Source organism: Oryx dammah, unplaced genomic scaffold, assembly GCF_014754425.2.
Source record: "Oryx dammah isolate SB20612 unplaced genomic scaffold, SCBI_Odam_1.1 HiC_scaffold_7, whole genome shotgun sequence".
NCBI lineage: Eukaryota > Metazoa > Chordata > Mammalia > Artiodactyla > Bovidae > Oryx > Oryx dammah.
This window is the reverse complement of record NW_024070191.1, coordinates 35,734,848-35,744,598: the sequence shown is the minus strand read 5'-3', so window position 1 is coordinate 35,744,598 and position 9,751 is coordinate 35,734,848.

Here is a 9,751-nt window from a genome sequence, read left to right as displayed (position 1 = left end):
TGTTGCCTCTCTTGCGGGGAACGCCCCTGGCAGGACTACCACCCCCCACCCACTCCCACAACAGAAGCACAACTTCCTGACCCCCCATCCTGGGCTGGCAGAGCATCGCTTGGGGGAACCCATCCCCGCCGCCATCACCACCAAAGCCGGACTCCCGGCGCAGTGGGAGGTCAGTCCACGGGGCCAAGTGTAACGACTCAGGCAAGGGCACGCCTTTGGCATCTCTTGGGATGGAAAAAGAGTGACCGGTCCAAGCCCAGCAGGATGGGGGCAGCCTGTATAGCAGTTCCCAGCTCTTTGGTGCCCACACCCTCCTCCCCCCGCCACCCCCAGGGGTGGGGGGTTTCCAGGAGCTGAGACGCCCAAGAGGAGTGTCAGGATGTCCCAGGATACAGGGATGGGGTCTTCTCTTCCCATCCTCACAGGACCCGAGCCAGAGGAAATAGGACACACAAGTTTCAGGAACTTTCTGGGGTGACAGGGGCTGGCCAGGAGGCTCCGCCTTGAGGACACGGAGAAGGCCCAGAGGCACTGGCTCCGGGGGCCACGTGGCCCACCACAAAGGTGCCCCTCTGGCCAGCACGCCACGACAGTTGGCTTCTGATGCCGTGTGGGTTCTGCTTGAGCAGGACAGACAAAAACATCAACAAACTTAATCCTCCCTGCAGTTCTGCCGGCCAGAGGCTGCTGTGGGCTCTTGGCTTGCTGGCTGACAGGTGACTGGAGCCCTCTGCTCTGTGCCATTGCGGCTGAGCCCAGCTTCTATTTCAGGGAACCTCGAAGGGCTCGTTCAGGTACCGTGAGCAATTCTGTGGTCACAGGCGAGTCCTCTCTGGGCCTCTGTCTGCTGCTCTGGGAATTGCATCCAACATCGTCTGCGTCTTGTAAGCGACCACCTTTGTGAACAGCAGTGAGCGTGTGCCTGAAAGAGCTTTGTGAGAGACCACGCACTGCATGAAATTAGTTATTAACATAATCACGTGGTGTCTGCAAGGCGGGCTCACCCTGGAAGCATTTGGCTTGAGCCCTGATTGAGCCCTCTTCCCCTGTATCTCTTCTCCAAGAACTCAGCATCCTTGGGTACCACAGCCTTGGACAGTACTGTGGGGACCACACGGTCAGCACCACCCTGCAGGAGAAGCTTCACCCTTCAGACTCAGATCTCCTTTCATGCCCCAGCGAGGTTAAGGGCAGGGAAGTTGTCTTCCCTCCCAGCCTCATGCTGCCCTGAGCTGTCCCTGGTCCCCGCCTCCCTTGCTCTTCAAGGAGCAAGAATTCTTGAATCGCCTCTGCCCTTCAGCACCACCCACCCGACCCCTGACCCCTTTGCCCTCTGCCAGCCTGGGACCAATGACTTCTTACCACAATGCCCATGAATATGCTAGAAATACTCTTTATTCTAAATCCAGGTTTGGACCCGACCCCTCAACACTTCCTCCAGAGGGTTTCCCTGACTCCCTTGCTTGCAAATATTATTTCAGAGCAGTCACCTCTCAGATCGTCAGCTTATAACCTCTTCTCTGCTGGGAACCCTATGGGGAGAGTGTTGTTTAAAAGTTGGCATCAAAATGCTTTGTAACCTGATTATTTCCCATTTAAAAATTTTATATTCTTTATTTTTATTTTTTTGTAAACATATAGTTGATGCACAGTGGTGTGTTAATTTCTGCTGTACAGTAAAGCAATTCAGTTATACATATATGTACACTTTTTCTATGTTCTTTTCCATGATGGTTTATCACAGGATACTGAATAGAGTTCCCTAGGCTGTACACTAGGACCCTCTTGTTTATCCATTCTCTACATAATAGTTTGCATCTACTAATCCCAAACTCCCAACCCATCCCTTCCCTACCTCCTTCCTCTTGGCAACCATCAGTCTGTTCTCTGTGTCTATGAGTCTTTATATTTTATCAGTTCAGTTCAGTTCAGTTCAGTCACTCAGTTGTGTCCGACTCTTTGTGACTCCATGGACTGCAGCACGCCAGGCCTCTCTGTCCATCACCAACTCCCAGAGTTTACTCAAACTCATGTCCATTGAGTTACTGATGTCATCCAACCTTCTAATCCTCTGTCATCCCCTTCTTCTCCTGCCTTCAATCTTTCCAAGCATCAGGATCTTTTCCAATGAGTCAGTTCTTCGCATCAGGTGGCCAAAATATTAGAGTTTAAGCTTCAACATCAGTCTTTCCAATGAACACTCAGGACTGATCTTTAGGATGGACTGGTTGGATCTCCTTGCAGTTCAAGGGACTCTCAAGAGTCTTCTCCAACACCACAGTTCAAAAGCATCAATTCTTCGGCACCCAGCTTTCTTTATAGTCCACCTCTCACATCCATACATGACAACTGGAAAAACCACAGCTTTGACTAGACAGACCTTTGTTGGCAAAGTAATATCTCTGCTTTTCAATATACTATCTAGGTTGGTCATAACTTTCCTTCCAAGGAGTAAGTGTCTTTTAATTTCATGGCTGCAGTCACCATCTGCAGTGATTTTGGAGCCAAAAAAATAAAGTCAGTCACTGTTTCCCCATCTATTTGCCATGAAGAGATGGGGCCGGATGCCATGATCTTCGTTTTCTGAATGTTGAGCTTTAAGCCAACTTTTTCACTCTCCTCTTTCACTTTCATCAAGAGGCTTTTTAGTTCCTCTTCACTTTCTGCCATAAGGGTGGTGTCATCTGCATATCTGAGGTTATTGATATTTCTTCTGGCAATCTTGATTCCAGCTTGTGCTTCCTCCAGCCCAGCGTTTCTCATGATGTACTGTGCATATAAGTTAAATAAGCAGGGTGACAGTATATAGCCTTGATGTACTCCTTTTCCTATTTGGAACCAGTCTGTTTTTCCATGTCCAGTTCTAACTGTTGCTTCCTGACCTGCATACAGGTTTCTCAAGAGGCAGGTCAGGTGGTGTAGTATTCCCATCTCTTTCAGAATTTTCCACAGTTTACTGTGATCCACACAGCCAAAGGCTTTGGCATAGTCAATAAGGCAGAAATAGATGTTTTTCTGGAACTCTCTTGCTTTTTTGATGATTGAACAGATGTTGGCAATTTGATCTCTGGTTCCCCTGCCCTTTCTAAAATCAGCTTGAACATCTGGAGTTCATAGTTCATGTATTGTTGAAGCTTGACTTGGAGAATTTTGAGCATTACTTTACTAGCGTGTGAAATGAGTGCAATTGTGCGGTAGTTTGAGCATTCTTTGGCATTGCCTTCCTTAGGGACTGGAATGAAAACCGACCTTTTCCAGTCCTGTGGTCACTGCTGCGTTTTCCAAATTTGCTGGCATATTGAGTGCAGCACTTTCACAGCATCATCTTTTAGGATTTGAAATAGCTCAACTGGAATTCCATCACCTCCACTAGCTTTGGTCATAGTGATGCTTCCTAAGACCCACTTGACTTCACATTCCAGGATGTCTGGCTCTAGGTGAGTGATCATCCCATTGTGATTATCTGGGTCATGAAGATCTTTTTTGTACAGTTCTGTGTATTCTTACCATGTCTTCTTACTATCTTCTGCTTCTGTTAGGTCTGGTTCTATTTCATAAATTAGTTCATTTGTGGTATATTTTAGATTTCGCATCTAAGTGATAACATATGTCATTTTCTTTCTCTGTCTGACTTCCTTCACTTAGTATGGTAATCTCTAGATCCATTCACATTGCTGCAAATGGCAGGATTTCATTCTTTTTGTCTGCTAAGTTGCTTCAGTCATGTCTGACTGTTTGAGATCCTGTAGACTGTAGCCCGCCAGAGTCCTCTGTCCATGGGATTCTCCAGCAAGAATACTGGAGTGGGCTGCTATGCCCTCCTCCAGGGGGTCTTCTCAACCCAGGGATTGAACCCCGAATCTCTTATGTCTCCTGTGTTGGCAGGCGGACTCTTTACCACTAGCGCCACCTGTGAAAGTCACTCAGTCGTGAATGACTCTTTGCGGCACCATGGACTATCCAGTCCATGGAATTCTCCAGGCCAGAATGCTAGAGTGGGTAGCCTTTCCCTTTTCCAAGGGATCGTCCCCACCCAGGAGTCGAACCCAGGTCTCCTGCATTGCAGGCAGATTCTTTACTGGCTGAGCCACAGGAAAAGCCCAAGAATACTGGAGTGAGTAGCCTATCCCTTCTTCAGGCCATCTTTCTGCCCCAGGAGTTGAACCCAGGTCTCCTGCATCACAGGCAGATTCTTTACCAACTGAGCTATCAGGGAAGTGCCACCTGGGAGACCCCAATTCAGTTGCTGATGGACGATTATAACCCAGTTACTTCTTCACTTTCCAAAGTAGTTTCTCTCTATCCCAAACACATCAATAGGACCTTGAGAACGCGTGGATCTGTGCCCTTGACCTGTGGCTGTCGTGATGTGGTGGCAGGTAGGTGGGTCCGTGCCCACAGAGGTCTTTCTTTCACATTGGAGGATGGGTCAGATTATTCAGGTCAACAAGTGGGTGTTCAGTGCTCTGTGTTCCGGCAGCTTCCCTCCATTTCTAATAAAAGCTGTGGCCTGGGCCGTTCCTGAACCACACAGTGAGACAGGACAAGTGACATTCGGGATGGGATTACAGCCATCAGTCTAGAGTCAGACAGGAAACCCTGTACCCCTCAGATAAAGGGGAGCTGGAAAAAATCTGATGTCAGATTTGTCCGGATTGGTGTAAACCCCTCAGAGGGGAAAGGAATGCACAGTCAGTCAGGATGAGTTAAGAGCACATCCCCTAGAAAAGACATCACTTCCCTGGGGTGGAGGAGACAGGCGCTGTGGAGGCCACACCAGAGGAGATTCACCGGGCAAAAATGCTCCACTCAGGAAGAGGCCGTGGGCAGGGAGCTTGGGATGCTGCAGCTGGAGGAGGTCCAGCGGAAACTGGTGATCCTGTCGCCCTGGACACATGTCCCCCTCGGTGACCTGGTTGCCCAGAACAGCCTTGCCCCACAACGGTGTTGGGTGAAGTCATGGGAGGTGCGGCGGGCTTTGATGCTGTCTGAGCAATGGTCACAGCCAGGACTTGACCCCAGGAGTCAGCTTTGGGTAGTTCTATAGCCTCTTAATTTGGTGATAACTGCTGTTGTTATTTTAAAACAAAAGGGAAATGACCAGAAAGACTGAAAGGAAACAACTCAGAAGTATATGCTTCTGATGAGGCCGCCACGTTGGATGACTCTGGATACAGTACGACGTCACCCCCCACCCCCAGCCTCACCTCCCTCATCCCACCCCAGCATCACCTCGACAGCGACTCTGATGGCCACTTCTGAGGCTCATGTACCTAAACTTAATGGACCACAGACACCCAATCCCAAGATGCTGATAGAATCCTTATAGATATTGATTGATAGGCGTGCAAGCTCAGTCCCTCTATCACGTCCTATTCTTTGCTACCCCTTGGACTATAGCCCACCAGGCTCCTCTGTCCAATTCTCGAGACGAGAATACTGGCTGCTGCTGCTAAGTCGCTTCAGTCGTGTCCGACTCTGTGCGACCCCATAGACGGCAGCCCACCAGGCTCCCCTGTCCCTGGGATTCTCCAGGCAAGAACACTGGAGTGGGTTGCCATTTCCTTCTCCAATGCATGAAAGTGAAAAGTGAAAGTGAAGTCGCTGAGTCATGTCCAACTCTTGGCGACCCCATGGACTGCAGCCCACCAGGCTCCTCCGTCCTTGGGATTTTCCAGGCAACAGTGCTGGAGTGGGGTACCATTGCCTTCTCCAGGGGATCTTCCTGATGCAGGGATGGAACCCAGGTCTCCTGCACTGGCAGGTGGATTCTTAATCACTGTGCCACCTGGGAGGCCGGATTAGGTAGGAGAGACATGTGTATAAGTAGATTGTGGTGGGTTGGTTTCACAGACCAGTTAATCTCTGCCCCGAAAACCTGGATTCTTGGTGTCATTTGAAAAAAATATTCAAATGTTAGAGATGATTACACATCAACTGAAATCAACTTATAAAACAAGCTTAGGTCTATCTCTTTAAATAAGATACAATCTTGCCATATTTAAAATCTATTTAGAAAATAACATTAGAGGTAAAATTTGTTGTTCACAATTTGTCAAATATGCATATATAAATAGAATATTGTTATGCCATTCTGTATCAGAAATGGCCACCTTTTGAATTTTCAAGTAAATATTTCTAGAAATAGTCAACATTTTTAGAAAAGTTTTATTTACAGAAAAATTAAGCAGAAAATGGAGTTTACCAGTATCCCTGTCTCTTCCTATATTGTCTTAGTGTGGCAATATGCGGTATTACTTTGAAATAACTTCCAACTTACAGAAAAGTTGTGAGAGTATGTCACAACACTCAGATACACACTAGTGTATGATTTGTACAAGAACAGCCATTTTTCAGGGCACTTCCTGGATGCTGGGCCCGTCCTGTTTGGCAAGTCACTGGAACAGCAAGCCAGCGGGAGACCATGGTCTGGATGAAGGCATGGGGGGCACACATCTAATGATGCCGTGTCAGATCCACCGTGATTTTTATCCCATCCCTGAAAAGCCAGATGGCTACCCAAATTAAACCTTCTTAGAACGTACACAACATTTCTGCTTTCTGGTGCCAAGCCATCTTGTCATAAGCCTCTTGTCCATTTCTCTCTTTGAGTTTCCAGATATTGCGTCATTTCTTACTCAGCTGATTGGGGTCTCAGCGAAGTCCCTGTTCTTGAGCCCATCTTGGGTGATAAGGGGTCGGGGCTTGTGACTCACGATTTGCAGGGGAGGGGCCGCTGGAGAAATAGCATTAGCTGGACAGCCTTGTAGGAATTCTGTAGGAATGTTTCCTTCCTGTTCCCTGAGCCCACTTGGTCTCCGTGTTATCTGTGCCTGAGTATTTATTTCTCTTCCTTGAAAGCAAAAACCTTTGATACAATTTTCCCAGGATGTGATTTCACCAAGATTAATTTTCATTTCCCTTTTTTTTTTCCTGCAGTCATTTTGTGACTAAAAAAATCAAGGCTCCATTGTCATCAGAGCGGAGTCTCAACTCCCACCTCCTCACTGTCAGCCTTCCCCAGAGTTCAGGAAAGAGAAAGACACTCTCATAGTGAGTAGGAACACAAAGACCCATTCTTAGGACCAGGGTGTTTATGGGTATGAGTCACTGAATTGTGTTTCGGGGCACAAATCTTGGGGCACCTGCTCGAGACCGGAAACTCTCCCTTCTCAATCTCTGGTACTAAGTCTGCCTCAAGACACCGGGCCAGCTCGGGTCCAGTAGACAGCTCCTCCTCAGCGGAGACCACTTTGAAGTTTAACTGATCAAATATTATTTTAACTGGGGCCTGAAAACCTAAGGGATCATGTTTCTCTTTTTAAATTTTTATTTTATATTAGAGTATTTGGGCTTCCCCCAGGTGGTGCTGCTGGTAAAGAACCCACCTGCCAATGCAGGAGACTAAGAGATACGGGTTTGACGCCTGGATGGGGAAGATCCCCTGGAGGAGGGCATGGCAACCCGCTCTAGTATTCTTGCCTGGGAAATCCCAAGGACAGAGGAGCCTGGCGGGCTGCAGTCCGTAGGGTAACAAAGAGCCGGACAAGACTAAAGTGACTTAGGAAGCGTGCATAGCTGATTTACAATGTTGTGTTAGTTTCAGGGGTACAGCAAAGTGATTTATACATGTACATATATCTGTTCTTTTCTAGCCTATTTTCCCATATAGGTCATTATAGAATATTGAGTAGAGGTCCCTGTACTATTCAGTAGGTCCTTGTTTTATCTATTTTGCATACAGTAATGTGTGTATGTCAGTTCCATGCTCCTAATCTATCCCCCACCACATTTCACCCTTGGTAACCATAGGTCTATTTTCAAAATCTGTGAGTCTATTTCTGTTTTATAAATAAGTTCATTTGTATTCTTTTTTTTTTTTTTTTTAGATTCCACATGTAAGTGCTATCATATGGGTATTTTTCTTTCTCAATATGACTTATTTCACTTAATAAGACCATCTCTAGGTCTACCCATGTTGCTGCAAATGACATTACTTTATTCTTTTTTATGGCCAATATCCCATTGTATATATGTACCAAGGAATCATGTTTCTATAGATGGAATTGCAGGCACCCTGACAGGGAAGGGGGCTGGGGTGGGGTGGGGGGAGGATCTCTCTACTCTCCTCTTTAGTCACATCCTGCCCCTTCCCTGCTCCCTGTAGGGTCTCTGCCGAGGCTTTCAGAGCCCGTACCCAGACTTCAGTCTCTATGTGATTGTTCATCCTCTACAGGAGCCCAAATTAAAGCCCTGTTACTATCACCCCTACCCCTGCAGAATCAAAATGCCAAAAAATCCCCAAAGCCTCATTCTGGCAAAGTAGACATCTCGAGGCACTCCCCGCCACCTCCCCGGCCTGCTGTAGCTTGTCTGATGCTGGTCTGCAGCTTGCCTGGCTCTAATGCACCAGGATATGCCTGACTTGGTCCCCTACTGCCTTTCCTGTAACGGCCGTTGGCAGGGCTCTGGTTTGATTAAAATGTAGAAAACTGGTTCGACCTTGGCCACGCTAGCATTATTTTCCAAATCCCGAATCAGCTCTCATCACTTGATAAACAAGAGCGTGTTTAGGATTAGAATACAGGACACCTGGCCGCTCGTCCTTCCCACTCTCCTCCGCCAGCCCCCAGCATCCTCTCCAGCACCCTTCCTCGTCCTCCTCTCTCACCCTCATGGTGCCTGGTCTCCACTAGACATCGACATAACAGATTCCACCGACTGCGCCCTGTGACGTGCCAGGGATCTCCCGTGCTTTGTCTCTCTCTAATCCATATGTGACCTCAGACGTGAAAGCTCAGTTCAGTTCAGTTCAGTTGCTCAGTCGTGTCCGACTCTTTGTGACCCCATGAATCACAGCACCCCGGGCCTCCCTGTTTATCACCATCTCCCGGAGTTCACTCAGACTCACATCCATCAAGTCCGTGATGCCATCCAGCCATCTCATCTTCGGTCGTCCCCTTCTCCTCCTGCCCCCAATCCCTCCCAGCATCAGAGTCTTCCAATAAGTCAACTCTTCACATGAGGTGGCCAAAGTACTGGAGTTGCAGCTTTAGCATCATTCCTTCCAAAGAAATCCCAGGGTTGATCTCCTTCAGAATGGACTGGTTGGATCTCCTTGCAGCCCGAGGGACTCTCAAGAGTCTTCTCCAACATCACAGTTCAAACATTTCATGCAAGGATGGGCTCGATAAAGGACAGAAATGGTATGGACCTAACAGAAGCAGAAGATATTAAGAAGAGGTGGCAAGAATACACGGAAGAACTGTACAAAAAAGATCATCACGACCCAGATAATCATGATGATGTGATCACTAATCTAGAGCCAGACATCTTGGAAAGTGAAGTCAAGTGGGCCTTAGAAAGCATCACTACGAACAAAGCTAGTGGAGGTGATGGAATTCCAGTTGAGCTGTTTCAAATCCTGAAAGATATGCTGTGGAAGTGCTGCACTCAATATGCCAGCAAATTTGGAAAACTCAGCAGTGGCCACAGGACTGGAAAAGGTCAGTTTTCATTCCAATCCCAAAGAAAGGCAATGCCAAAGAATGCTCAAACTATGTGAAAGCTCAGCATCATTGAAAACTTGACTGAGGTCACATCCCTCATGCCTGGTACAGCTGATTCAAGCGTCTGCCTTTCCTACATGGCTCAGCCCTGGCCCCTGACTTATGAGTCCTCTGCAGGGGGTTACCAAATCCTACGGAGCATTTACGATTAAGAGCAAACTCCAGAACACTAAAACACTTCC